This window comes from Hermetia illucens, chromosome 4 (genome assembly GCF_905115235.1).
Source record: "Hermetia illucens chromosome 4, iHerIll2.2.curated.20191125, whole genome shotgun sequence".
In the NCBI taxonomy this organism is placed as follows: domain Eukaryota; kingdom Metazoa; phylum Arthropoda; class Insecta; order Diptera; family Stratiomyidae; genus Hermetia; species Hermetia illucens.
In genome coordinates this window covers 105,410,311-105,425,880 of record NC_051852.1, presented here as the reverse complement: position 1 = coordinate 105,425,880, position 15,570 = coordinate 105,410,311, and the positions used below count along the sequence as shown (strand labels likewise).

General features: G+C 41.4%; 1 protein-coding gene across 2 annotated transcripts in view; it reads right to left on the bottom strand.

Annotated features, from left to right (window-relative positions):
- LOC119654354 (ecdysone receptor) overlaps positions 1–15,570 on the bottom strand; it is an 834,675-nt gene that overhangs the window by 658,694 nt on the left and 160,411 nt on the right. For both annotated transcript variants that reach the window (XM_038059699.1, XM_038059698.1), the window contains exon 3: positions 10,185–10,210. The gene's annotated coding sequence lies outside the window, so the exon portion shown is untranslated. The remainder of the gene's footprint in view (positions 1–10,184; positions 10,211–15,570) is intronic.

Sequence of the window (15,570 nt, the reverse complement as noted above, 5' to 3'; positions counted from 1 at the left end):
CCTGTTCTTCCATTCCATGATTGTCAACGTAACCAAAAATTTATAAAGTCTAAGTGTTTTTGTGCAGAGTATCTGAGTAGTTTTGCTTTCTTTTCAATAACAAAAGAGCTACTGTTTCACCCGAGTCACAATCAATCAGGATTACCGCCATTTGTTGAGAATTATATCTTTACCCGTTGCTAACATTAGTTTTAATGACGACCAACTACTGACATTTGCAATTTCCTTTGGAGGATCACTCCCAATAAGATCATTACCTTACAAAAGCAATGGCAGGAACCAGAAATATTAGCTACCAAGGACATCCAATAAAAGCTTTGCATTAAGGATCATCGACTATTTAGTAGGTCTGAATAGACACCCCGAGTTAGAAGACAACTATATGTTTCTTGACGTCAAAACAGTAGTTTCACTTGCCCTATTACCATATCCATTGAAAAAAGCCAATTCGAAATGCTTTTTAATGTTTTGTGTAAAAGTAATATAATTCTACATCGAATTTAAGGGAGGTGTAATTTTTTTTTATCAAATATAGTCATGTGGGATATCAGGCGAAAGGTCTCTGTGAGTACTTTCCGAAGGCGGTCTTAGTTTTGACATTTGTTGGGAAGGTTGGGAGTTCGGGGGGTTCCAATGGATCTTTTCTTTCACGGGCCCATTGTCAGAAGCTACCCAACCCGAAAATCTGTTTAAATAAAGTTAATAATTACTATAATTTTAGTGAGTAGCTGCAAAACCCCCCTTAAGGTCAAGTAGTAGGCGGTAGTTCGAAAAATTCTGGCTAGGTTTCAAAGTGAACCACATGGGCATCCAAGACATGTGAGAGACATTGCAAAGGAACTGACCGTATACTATTCGACAGTTTCCCGGCAATTGCAACAACTTGGAAAGGTGAAAAAGCTCGACAAATGGGTTCCGCATGTGCTTACGGAGCAAAACATGACGCTTTGAATAGAAATTTGCAGTTCTTTACTCTCCCGCAACAGAAGCGATTCCCTTTTGCACAGAATAGTGACATGCGATTAAAAGTGGATATTATACGACAATCGTTGCCGAAGCATATGCCGAAACGGAGCCTCCATCCGAAGATGGTAATGATGGCTGTTTGATAGTCTACAGCTGGAGTTATCCACTATTCTTTTTCGGCACCTGGAGAAACGATAAATGTACAGAAATGTTGTGCCCAACTCGAGGAAATGCACCGAAAATTGAGTATTCTGCGGCCGAGATTAGTCAACAGAGATCATGTGATACTCCTTCACGACAATGCACGACCTCATGTTTCCAGAACAACGGTTCAAAAGTTGAACGAATTGTAGTATGAGACTCTGCCTCATCCAGCATGTTCACCGGACCTTTCGCCAACCGACTACACTTTTTAAAGCATTTGGATTATTTTTTGGCGGAAAAACAATTTAGGAATGAAGAGGCCATTAACATTGCCTTCGATGAGTTTATCAACACCCGAAAATTGGACTTCCATGAAAATGGCATGTATCTCACTGGCTCCATTACTAAAAGGAAATCTAGAAAAATTCGTGGTCAAGATCAACCAAGAGTCGGAGGAACCCTCTATCTCAGGTCACAGTATAATAACAACTCTGTGGTATAGAAAATAATGAAGAATTATGGGAGAGCAGATTGGGATTACTATATAAGACACGTTAGTAATAATATGCTGGCATAGCCATGCAATTGGATTCTATTCTCTCTCAGGAACACTTGACGCAGGACGGTAGAGGAGTGTGGGCATCTTGGAATGTCCCGCAGTGAGCTGAAGCGCATTTAAGTGAAGCATGGCTATGCCTCATCAAGGGGAGAAAGGCAAACATACACGCATTAGGTGTATATCTTTGCTTCCGCGGTTTTTTCAAAAAATTTGGGGCTTTATTTTTAACAATTGTTAGTACAATTATGATTGAAAGTATTGTCCATTTACTACTTTTTCAATTTATCCGGCAGGAAATGAATCCCGGGTCGAAAGGAATCGTCATCCTTTGAGGCGAGTCACCAATCAATCCAATTTTTCTCTTCATCGAAAAAACCGAAGTCCTGATCGCCTAGGTCGTGCACCACTGCTCGGAAAAGATGGTAATGAAATGGAGCAATGTCAGGAGAGTATCGCGGGATGTCGTTCAAAAGAAAACTGATCGTGCTGAGATATCCAAAGCCTCGGAGAAATGCCAGGGCGTTCACCACAGTCGGCGCGCCAGGACGGGTCCAGGTCCTGTCGAGAAATGAACAAGGGTTCTTCGAACATGGTCGGCGTTAAGTCGAAGATATTCGCACCGTCACTGGAAAGATGATGGAAATCGAAAGAGCCCTTCGAAAAGGACATAAAACCCGTTTTGTTGGGCCAATGGCGTAACACGCTTTGATCACATTCGAAATGAGGATATCCTAGATCGGTCGGGTTACATCGACCGTGGAAAAATTGCGAAAAAGGCGATGGTATGGTCACGTAATTCGCGCTTACGAGAATTCACCTGCCAAGATTGATCTGAACATTGAAGTCGATGGGAAGTGATCAAAAGGCCGGTCGAAACAACGCTTGGCCTGATAAGCTGGATGGGGATTTGAAACTCTCGCGACTGCATCCAGAGCAGGTCTTTAACAAAACAAAATGACGCAACCGATCACAACGAGCCAACCCCGCTTGGGAACGGGAGAAAGGCTAAAAAAGATTTGCTTTCAAAGTGCATAAAAGCGAAAATGGAAGGAGCACTTAAACATATCTGCCAAACAGACAACTGTTTTTCAATTTTTTTTTAGCATGAAGGAAAGGCGCAACGCAACGCAACGGCGCAACAATCGGTATCCGGTCTAGGCCTGCCTTAATAAGGAACTCCAGAGATCCCGGTTTTGCGCCGAGGTCCACCAATTTGATATCCCTAAAAGCTGTCTGGCGTCCTGACCTACGCCATCGCTCCATCTTAGACATTAAGTGGATTAAGTGACCTGCCCACCGTAACCTATTGAGCCCGATTTTATCCACAACCGGACGGTCATGGTATCGCTCATAGATTTCGGCGTTATGTAGGCTACGGAATCGTCTATTCTCATGTAGGGGGCCAAAAATTCTGCGGAGGATTCTTCTCTCGAACGCGGCTAAGAGCTTTTTTTTACTAAGAAACCAAGTTTCCGAGGAATATATGAGGACTGGCAAGATCTTTGTCTTGTACAGTAAGAGCTTTGACCCTATGGTGAGACGTTTCGAGAGGAACAGTTTTTGTAAGCTGAAATAGGCTCTGTTGGCTGACAACAACCGTGCGCGGATTTTCTCATCGTAGCTGTTATCGGTTGTGATTTTCGACTCTAGATAGGAGAAATTATCAACAACAACAATTATCAACAATCAAGTCATATAATTACGTGGGTAAAAAATAGTAAGTTAACAATTAAAGCCGAAAACTCATATAATCAGGATGAAAAATTGATCTCAATTATAGAACTTAAAGTAAAAAAAGAGAAAAAATTTACAAATTTGAAGTTTTATAGTTCAATCACGACTGGAACTGGGGGCTCGAAGGCATCGTTCTAAGATCTTGTTTCCCATACAGGCAGCATCATAACCAATAATCCGCGAAGCTACATAACAAGCATAAATGAGCAAAATTCGACCAAGAAAATTGCAGTCACTGAAGCAAACCTGTTTGAATGGAGTCAATAAGTTAGCACCGACCACAGAAAGCTTGCATTCTTGCGGCGAGTAAAGTCATGAACATAATGCACATAAAAACACATCAGCCAGACGCATGACTGATATTCAAAAGATACTAAAGTGCCATTGGGTATTAATCTTTCGCGCTCTATTGCTATGGCTCGAGTGCTTATTGTAGACGCTGATGACGACCACGGTGGCTTAAACTCAGGCTCTGTCTTGAAACGGACTGAGCCCTCTCAGACGGACATCTTCTTTTCAGTAAAGTCACTAAATCAACATTGTCATGGCCGAAACCAGAATTGAAAGACACTCTCACAAAAGCATTATCTGCGATATGCAATTCAAGGATAGATCAGTCCTAATAATGGACGGTAAGCAGCACAACGATTGCAGAAATAACCATACCTTTCCAAGGCCACGTCTGGTTTTGCTAACTGCTAGCCATCCATGAGATGCAGCCAATGCGATATGCATTGCAATGCAACTGTTTGTGGCAACACTCGTAATGTATAATGCAAAATAGGATAGCTAGCTAAAGGAAAAAAGTGGAGACGTTGTTTTCAGATACAGAAAACTGGGTGAACTTACCATATTAGCGATACAAGAGTGCGACTGTTTCATAGAAAATGGAGACTTCTTTATCTTTTTAAAGCGCGTCTAGGTATATCTTTTTTAAAGGCTAGCATCTTCAGAACTATTTAAAGTTGACCCATTTAGCATTTATTTCAAAAACATCCTATTCACGTTGCAGGTGCCAAAGAAAAAAGAATTTAGTCAAATTGTCGGACTTTCGCATTATTTCTGCTTCGCTTACTAAAGTGCTACAAAATCCTTTCAACTGGAAATGGATAAATGGGAATCTTTTCAAAGCCCCAGTCTCCCTCGGGTCTTTAAATCGAAATTTTCGACTAGTTAACTACACACGTCCCATGTAACTACTACCCACCTCCTTTGGAACATATTCCCAATATGCGCACGATGTTGGCACTTGGCAAATGAGACGCGATTTGCATAAACTGGAAATAAAGGTGGAATACGAACCTCGTTTTTTGATGCAATCAAATATGGACGAGTTTCAAGTGATTATAGTGAGAAGATGTGGAATACATTACGTACGAATGTGTGTGGCGTTTTCAGCAATGCATTCATACACTTCGATTGCGACACAAGTGCAGGTAATACCCTCGTATGGTTTGCGTACTCATTGAGATGCATAATATGCAATTTCACAGAACTGACAATTTATCGTCGTCCTTGAACATAATCGGAGCTTTAGCGGAAAATGTCACGACTATGGTTAAGTTTGCTGGAAATGTACTTGTTTTTAATGACAGAGATATTTTCCGGTTTGATGGAGATTCGCAAAACATAAAAACAATGTGGTGAACTGAATCTGTGAGTGAAGACAGCCGATGAGTTCTTGCTGTTCGCTCTGATTAAATCAAAGTTTCAACAATCTGTAATTATGGTTGGCAGACTTCAGTCAAAGTTGGAAATGATGTAGGTGAGCTCAGGACCTGGACGATGGTTGCTAAAAGTCCAATTCTCCTAACAGTAGGATACATACGGGATTCATACGCGAAAATTGACCATTCATACTATGTTTCCCCAGTGAAGCGATGATTGAAACTATTGGAGCTAGTTATGATTGCGTAGGATATCTTATTATCTGAGTAAGAGCAAAATTATGTTCATTTTAGCTCGCCGAAAGGAGAAAATTTTATTCACGCACAGAGCAGAATTTTATTCTTGATTTCTGGTCGCTAACGTCGACTTTCTACCTTTTAGTAATATTGGCTGAACAATCAAATAGCCAAACGCAACGAGAGTACAAAAAGGAAGGGCAATCATGTCAAAATGCTCAAGAATGCATTTATTGATCTGGGAGTTAATTGTCAACAGGAGACTTAATTCGCTAGGATAAAATAAGGAAAAACATAATAGTATACCTAAAACCAGAGGCATCAGAAATTCATGTGTTTACAATCCAACCCCCGGGCTAGAAAGAAGTGCTAGAATTATTATTGTAATAGCGTGGACGTCTACCATGCTTGTCTGTGTTCATACTTAACTTAGTTCACGACGGAGATCCTTAATAACATCCGCCTGAAACCTACATTGCGGAAGAAGTTTTGGGTTTCTAAGAATAAGGCCAACCCAGCTCACTTCAAGGCTATGCGCTCCACTGTGAAGTCCATGATTAAAAAACGCATGAAAGGTACTTATTGAGCGCCGGCCTTACCGCGGTAACTTGAAACCGTTTTAGTCCCACATCCGCCATTCCCTTGGTACTGTAATCCTGTAGTGTACCGTTACGGTCTTGAATGAAGTGTTCTAACACACTTCAAGGCCTTGATCCAATATGGATTGTTGCGCCAACCATTATTATTATTATCCGCCATTCCCGTAACCCCACCCAATTTCCCAGTCCTTTCATCGGTGTTGCTGACTACACTACCAAGTCCCCACAACAATCATGGGACCTTCTCTGCTCTTACTTCTCCACCGTTTTCCCCCTCGACCACTCTGCTCTCTAGGTTTCTTTTAGCTGCAAACTGTTCCGAATCTGTGGCCATTCCTCCCCCTACGTCCTCCTGGGTTGAGTTCTTCACTGGTAATCTTGATTCCAATGTCGGACCTGGTCCCGATGGGATTCCTTACCTCTAAAATTGATAGACCAGTAGCTTACTCCAAACTACAATTTTATTTTATTATGTATATATATATTTCGGGAGCAACTTACTCCCTTCATCAGTACAAAGCTAGTCTAGAGTAGTCACTCTAGAGGCTGACCACACACCTCGTTCACTTCATTGTCAAAGAGCAGCAATGTTTCGGGAAACATAGATTTACTGCTTCCAGTCTTCTGGTCTTTACCAACTTTGATGCTAAATGCTTTAATTTACGACAGGAGGCACATGCTATTTATATTGTTATCTCCAAAGCGTTTGATACCGTTGAGCATAATATTTTCTTCTCTAAACTCTCTCTACTTAACTTTCCCTCCTCAATCATCTCTCATAACGTTCTTGCAGAGTTTCTTTTCATGGTTATTCATCTCATTCCTTCTCTCCTTCCTTTGGTGTTCCCCAAGGCTCTATACTTGGCCCCAACCTTTTCTGTTTTTTATCAATGACCTCGCCTCCACCTTTGCCTGCGCGTGTTTGCTTTACGCAGACGACTTTAGATTATTTGCCCCTGTTTAGTCTCCGCTGGACTGTGCTCTCTTGCAGTCCAATCTTGATACTCTGGTCCGTTGATGTCAACAAACTGACACTAAATGTCAGCAAATTCCACTGGATGTGCTATTCGCTTAAACTGTCCCCAACATCCTTTTCCCATTCTGTTAGTGGGCAATCCCTTTCACTGCTGACCTCCTTTCAAGTTTTGGGTGTAATATTCAAGGACATACTTCGTTTCGATACCCACTTTGCTGACATCACCAATCGAGCTGGATCGAGTTGGATTTCAACTGACCGACACCGTACGAGCAATCAGATTGAGCACTTTACAATCAGCAGTAGATTTAGCAGTTGCCTCCTGAGAGACGTTGACATCGGTCTCGACAGGAACATGGTCGCTAACGTTCACTTGCCTCAACGTTCCGCTACGTCTCGCAGGGTTGGAGTGCTGCGACTCCCTAAATTCAACATCACCCGCTTGCATGATCCAACTGTCGCTCGACAGTGGGAGAACTATCTTGCTGATCGGATGGCAGATACACTGAGTAACCTACCTGAGAATATCGATGAGCTTTGGGCTGCCATCAGAAATGGCCTTTTCTCGGGTGCTATGCAAGTCGTCGGTCACTTTCCGAAGGGGTGTAATAAGATCTGGTTGACTACGGAATCGGGGAAACCGATCGAGGAACGGATATGAATGAAGGCTCTATTGATCATTGCGACTGATGGTGGGAGCAACGCGCGAGAAGTACAGTGTAGTGTTCACCATAACCAAAAGGAATTTATTATTACGCTGGTCAGGGAAACGCACGATCCCGCAGAACGCAATAATTTCAAAGATGTATGCCGCATCGCAAAAGACCTTGCAAGTGGTCGCAAATATTTTGATGGTGTTATAAAGGACATTAACGATCGACTCCTCACCCACGATGGCAAGCAACTGAAGAGGTGGAAAAACACTTCAACATCACATTTCAGCTGATGAAGCCCCTTCTTTGGTAAGTGAAATGGGTAGTCACCGTAATATGAGGATACGGGCTGTTCCTCGAAATAAAGAGAAATAATTTCGATCATTAAACGGAGTAAAGCCGTGGGCTTCACATTCTCCCCGCAGAGTTACTTATCGCTGCATCTGAAATTACTGCAGATCTGCCACTTTCACTTGTATGGAAATTTTGGGAATACGAGACCTTTCCCAGAGAGTGTGACAATCTTTGCAGTCGTAAAGATAATAGCTAAAATGATCCTGGAACGCATCAAAGAACATCTTGAAAGCACGATCGGCGGAGAGCAGTTTGGTTGATCTGCATTGACAATATTAGCATACCACCCATCAATTTGAAATAGTGCGCGGAGTTTAGATCTTCGCTTCACCTACTCTTCACTGATTTTAAGAGAGCCGTGTCTGAACTCTGAGTGCATCTGGCATGTTTTGCGTAGGAGGAGCATTCCGGAGGAGCTATAGCGCAAAATATCACGTGCGGCAATGAGGTGAAATCGCAAAGGATTTGGAGGTCTCAAGCGAAGTCTGTGCATATTGCATATTACCACCGTTATTATTTCTTCTTCTTATCAGTGACGTTTTTCATGCTGTCTTGTCCAGAAAGTTGAATTGAACTGAAAATAAATGCCAACAAAACCAAAGTTCGCAGTCTGTCGGGTCTCCCTATTTGATTTAATGGGTAGAGCATCGAAGGCGTTGATCAATTTGTATATCTAGGAAGCGTGATTCTATGCTAGTTTTCTTTCTGTACTGCTGTATGGGAGTAGCACATGGAAAGTGGCATCCACTATTACTCAAAGGAGCGTAAGTGTGGTTGACGCGCTATACACCACTAAGAGGTATTATAAATGGCAACCAATATATTATAATTAAATCTTTTAAATAACAAGTTACCTATAGTCTTGAGGGAAAAATCCATAGTGAAATCTGTTAGTAGCAGGACTCATGTTCTATGGGGGAAACAAAGCAAAGAAGGGGAGAGTTCGCCTGGCTAGAGGTAGGGAGGGAACCTTCAAAAACAGAATGTGACCAGCGCAGAAAGTAGAATGAGCACATGGTACACTGATGGATCCTTCACAGCAGAAGGAGCGGGCGCCAAGGTCATTCGTCCAAGGAAACGTACTTTGAACCAATGGTTAAGCACACCACTAAGTTCCAGGTGGAAATATGGCAGATGTGCCTCCTTCAACCTCCTTCACTTAGATCCAACCAGGTGCTATTATGGGAAGCTCCAAGCTATTATGGGAATTCTATAAGAAGCTGAATACGCTCTACTGTAGGTTCCAGACCATGTTGGGTTAAAAGAATATGAGGCAGTGAACTGCCCAGGAAATGAGCAGGGACATGTCTATTCTTCCGCAGAATTGGAAAGGTGTTTATGGAATCACACCAGGAAGAGCCTTCAGATTATAGTGGCAATACTCACTGGTCATTGATGACTAAACTATCACCTGGGAAAGCTAGGGATATCTATGGACATTGTCTGCAGATTCTAGCAGCAGGTTGAGGCACCTAGGGGAATACTTAATACCAGATGCCAATCTGAAATACTTTGAAGTAGGGAATATATTAAAAATTCTACCGGTTGTAGGCTTGGTTGGCATATTGTAGTTAATAGGCACGCTATAAAGTGTAAAAGGGGCACAATAGTTCTTCTAGGACATAGTGTAACTTCCCTTAGCAGAATTAGTAGCCAATGTTACGGTCTTACGGATTGTAGGAAACGAAAAGCCACTTCTTTTCGCAAAGACACCGAATGAATTCTGCTGTATCCATTGACGTTCTAGATCTTAGCAAAACTCTACCCCTTTACATCAGGCGATAACGTTTCCATGACCACATCAACTCTTAAGGCTGCATAGCTCCTCAGACTATAATCCCGTGGATATTAGAAGAAATATAAGCAAATTAGTTTTACTCCCAATTTGTCTTCAAATATCATACGCAACTTGTATATGCCGTAGGCAAATAAAGCCGCCTTCCCTGGGGTTTCAACTAGAATTCTGTCACAGCATAACCTCGGTCTCAGTCTTTGCAAATTGCTTCACACTAAATGCCATCGGGTAAAGCACTTCAAATCAGTCGTCTTTGGTGAAACTTTCTCCGGCCACTAGGTCTAAAGACAAACCATAAATTATGTGTTGCATCCTATGCTGATGGAAATGGATTTTGCGTACCGACAACGATTTGATAATAAGACTGGAGTGGCTTAACTGCCAATGTAGAATATGCAAAGGTATTTACTTCAAATTGGGAGGAAATGCATTTACCGATGTAAACTAGTTAGGTGCTTTTGATATTTTCAAAAATAAAAACTACATAAATGACCACTTACCAAAGTTTCCAAAGATCCTTATAAATCTGAAAGGTAAGAAAATATTAGATTAGTTTTGATAGTATACCGCTTTAAATAGATTGAATTCTATTGTTGCCATGCCACAAAATACGATAATAAACAATGTGATTCAAGTGTTCTGCTCTGGAAAGTATCTATCAAGACCTTTCATTTAATACTGCGCATGTCTATATTCGGTTAAAATAAAATTACATCGACCTTGGGTTAACCCCACTTCGTTCTTAAATGTAGAACGATGTCGACTACATCGCGTTTGCGAGGCAAATTAGAAATACCGTTCACACTCCCACAGAGAGGACTGCAGAGTCGGAGAAGGATACCTTCTACGAGGCAGTTGAGCAGACCGTCGGCGCCTGCCCCAAGTATGACTTTGGTATAATTTTAACATATTTTAAAAGTCAAGTAGGGACGGAGCCCGTCTTCAGGCGATGCGCCGGCTACCATAACTAACATAAGGATACCAATGATAATGCATTGCGGATTATTCAGTAAGCAGTATCGCACGAAATGGTCGTTGGAACTACATGGTTTGCGCGGAAAGCGGTCAAAAAACATAGGTGGGCCTTTCTAGACGGGACCGCTTTCAACCAAATTGACCACGTATTGATTGAACGCTGCTACCTGTCAGCCTTGACAAATGTTAGAACATTGACTCTCAGGTGACAGTGAATACAGAAACCATCCATAACATACAATAATCGTAGCTAACAGATGTTCTGGAGATGAAGGATCTACATATGATTTTCACAGCCACAGCGATACGATTGATACGGCCACAAACATACTTGGCCCCAGTGGCAAGAAAAGCCGCGACGGGTGGTTCGACGATGAGCTAGCAATGGAACATGTTGCATTCTCAAAAAACGTGGGCACGCGCACATCGGCGCTATATAATTTTTATTGTTTTGTTACTTATGCCAACCTCTATCTCCACCCCAAATTTCATGTCGATCGGTGTTGACTGAAAGAATTCGGAGATTGAAAGCTCCTCGATATTCTGAGGCAGGTTACTCAGTGTATCTACCCACCCATCCGCAAGATAGCGGCCGGTGTTGAACTTAGGAGATCACAGTTCTCCAACGGTGCGAGAAATGGTCGACGCAACAACCAAATGACAGTAAGCATCCATAAGATGTTGATCTCCTTCGAAGCCGATATCAGTGCCTCTAATGTTACACACCTCTAGGAGACAACTCTTAAATCTACTACTGATCGCAAAGTGATTGATGTGATTACAACAGAACATGCAAGATACTTGGCCGGTCTACCGAGCGAGAATAGATACAACTAACAACTAGAGTAGTAGATATTATCATGCATGATCTATGTATATAAAAGAAAGTGGTGTTAGTTTCACTATTTATAACTCAAGAATGGCTGAACCGATTTGGCTGAAAATTGGTGGAGAGGTAGCTTAGAACCAGGAGACGGACATAGGGTACTTTATATCCCACTCGACCACGTTTCCGTGAAGTCCCTATAAAACGTGGTAAACAAAGACGCATCTGACATGGAATAACAAAACGCAATTGACAGCTAAACGTGATTTTGTCTATGGTTAAGTAGAAAATTTGATAATATAAATTTTGTCAGAAATATATAATCATCAGTAATTTGTATTCTCTTTGAATCATTATTAACAATGCCGCGACCAAGACGATCGAATCTTTCCCGACAAAGCCGTAATGCAAGAAGGATACGAAGCATTGCGAATGAAGTGACTGAAGAAGCACACAAGCTCGACTTCGTGCTTCTCAATCACAAGAGCAAAGGGAGACAGCCCGTGAAACGGTTCGGTTGGCAATGCGAAATCGTCGAGCGAATAACAGAAATCAACAAGTAGATAATTTTCGACGCACAAGAAGAGATTTATCAAGTGCTGATTTGAATCGAGCAGCGTTTCGATATGATCGACGGCATGTATTCCAAACGGTAACCACGGAAATTAACGGCGGAGACCATCACTGGCAACGATGATTATCCACTGTATCGCCGTCGATCACCCGATGATAACGGTCGAACTGTCACAACAAAAGTGAAAAGAATGGATTTCGTTGTCGACAACAGTTGGATTGTTCCATATTCGCCACTTATTTCCAAAACGATCAAGACACATTGCTACGTTGAGTATTGCAATTCAGTAAAGTCCTAAAAATACATTTGCAAATATGTCACGAAAGATAGCGATATGACGGTTTTTGGCATCCAATCTTCGAATACCAACGATGAAATTGCGCGCTATCAAGTTGTTCGTTATGTGAACTGCAATGAAGCGATTTGGCGTATATTCGCATTCCCTATTCACGAAAGTCATCCTATTGTTGTGCATTTGGCGGTGCATCTGGAGAATGGTCGACGAATATATTTCATGGCTTCGAATGTTGTTCAACGTGCTGAAACACCTCCAGCGACAACATTGACCAGGTTCTTTGCGATCTGCCAAAGCGATCCGTTTACACGAACTTTGCTTTACTGGGAGGTGCCACGTTATTACACTTGGAATTTTCAACGACGGAAGCAAGCCGATACGGTTCCAGGTTATCCGGATGTGCGTTCTACTGATGCTCTTGGTCGTATGTATACAGTAGATCCAAAGAATGATAAATGGTTCTTGCTGGTAAATGTGCGTGGGCCAACGTTATTTGAGTGACTACGGACTGTTAATGGTAGAATACTCCCAATATATCGTGCTGCAAGTGAAGAATTCAATTTACTAGAAAACGATGCCCATTGGGGTACGACAATCGTTGAAGCCATTATCTCTGCATCTTCAAGTCAGATACGCACATTATTTGCAATCATCATTTCGACATGCTTACCGTCGAACCCATCTAACCGGTGGCATAAATACAAAGATAATATGTCAGAAGATATTTGACATCAAATAAGTGTCAGTTCCAGAAATCCTGATCTTGAGATGAATGAGGAGATACATAATCGGGCTTTACTCTTGATCAAAGACATGTGTTACCTTATGTGCGGTAGTTTATTAGTCAGGTTAGGAATGCCAGCGCCAAATCGCGAAATGAATGACGCATTTTATCGAGAATTGAAACGGGAACGTGAATATGATCACCAGGAATTAGGATTCAAACGAATGTACCACTGTTGAATCCACTGCAAAATGAAGTTTATGATACATTAATGAAGGCAATTGATAATGGTAATGGTGGAAACTCCGCAATAGCCAAAGTTTTACCAGCATCGAAAATCATCATCTGGGACGAATGCAAAATGGCGCATAAACGTGCCTTAGAAGCCACTTAACCGAACATTGAAAGATCTACGCAATGACTCGAGATGTTTTGGAGGCGCAATGATTTCAGTGTCTGCGATTTCCGCCAAACACTCCCAGTAATTCCAGGATCAACGACTGCCGACGAAATAAACACTTGCCTCAAATCATCGAATCTATGGCGATATGTGAAGAAACTTCAGCTGACAACAAAAATGGGAGTTGCATTGCTTAATGATACATCTGCTGAAGATTTCTCTGAGCAATTGCTATCACTAATGGTCGAGTACCTGTCGACGAATCGAGCGGATTGATTTCATTTCCTCAGAATTTCTGTAACTTTGTATTGTAAAGTATTCCCAAACATCATTACTAACTACAAAAATAATGAATGGTTGAGTGAGCGAGCGATTTTAGCGGCTAAGAATAAAGATGTGGATGACCTTAACTACATATTTCAGAATGATATCATTGGAACAAAGCATTCATTCAAATCCATTGACTGTGTAACAAACAAAGAGGAAGCCACCAACGCCAATTGAATTTTTAAACTCCTAGAATGTGCCTGGCTTGCCACAGCACAATTTACGCCTAAATGTTGGCTCCGTAGTAATCATGCTTCGAAACATAAACCCACCAAAACATTGCAATGGTACGAGTTTGGTGGTAAGTAAATTGATGAACAATGTGATTTACCCGACGATACTCAAAGGAAAATTCGAAGGTGAGGAAGTTTTCATTCCGAGGATCCCGATGATCCCCACCGATATGCCGCTTGAGTTTAAAAGACTTCAATTTCTGATCAGTGTTGCATTCGCCATGACCATTAACAAATCACAAGGTAAATCCCTGAAAGTTTGTGGTCTGAATCTGGAAAATCAATGTTTTTCTCATGGTCAATTATATGCGGCATGTTTATGGATCGGTTAACTGAAGAGTCCAACCTGTTAAAAAATCATTGAAAAACTTAACCTAACTTCAAAAATTAACTTAATAAAATCAAAAATCTGCTTAGTTTTTGTCTCTAAGGCGGAGCAAAGTTCGCAGGGTCAGCAAGTATTCGATATAAGACGATACGCTTCAGATTTATCGTGGTCTAAAGCGTGGAATACTTCAAAATGCATAAGTCTCTCTTCTGTAATTCGCCCTCCTTAACTGAAACGCTGTGTTGGGAAGATAGTATAACGCGCTAATAGTTATTCGAAAGAGTCATATTATTTCTTTCGAATTGAAATGAATTTCCAATCCCAATTTCATACTTCGCTGCAAATCTAGAAGGCAGCTTCCAACCTGCAAAAAATCATTAGACAGTTGAAAACCTGATTTGTCTTTGAGTCAGACTTTCCAAGCCACCATTGTAGTCAGACTCCACCATAGAGCCCAATTCAATAAAGCAAAATCAGAAAGTTATTCTCCAACAAAGTAAGTGCGCATCAACTCCACTCTCGTGCCTCTATTGTGGGCGTTGATTAATACTCCCGCCAAAATGTAGTAGACATTCCACAGACAACCTAATCTCCACAGTCATCATAATATTATTAAATATCCGACCAGCAATGCATTTTATTAATACAATCGGTAACGACCGCCATCATTTCAATGTTGCACGACTATCGTCGGCACCATGTCTGGTTCGTTTCAAATTTAACAATTGCAGGTAATTCAGTGCAGTTCCTGTGGCTGGTCAATGTTTGTATGTTGAAAGTTCACCACCCACTTCCCTGGCTGCGACGTCAACAACGTAATATAATTTGCAGTGCCAAATTTCAACTGTCGGATCTCTAAATTCTATAGCGAGACTGCATAGTACACTGTAAGGTAGTGCACATGTCAACTTGCAGCAAAAAATGAATCTAAATTTGATGACAGTTTTTATTTGGTAAACTGAAGCGTAAATTTAAATTGGTGTCACTCACATGTCGCTATTAGGTCATTTATTTCAATTGAATGAAAATTCGGGCAGACTATTTGGCGCGAATGGGAAGAGGTCAGCAACCCGTTTGGTCTGCAACCGATTGTTATAAAGCAGTGAAACGATCAAAAATGGGACTTCTAATGATTCGATTGACGAAATCAGTGATCACATTTTTTTTATTAAAATCAATAATCACATTTTTTTCGAAAATACTG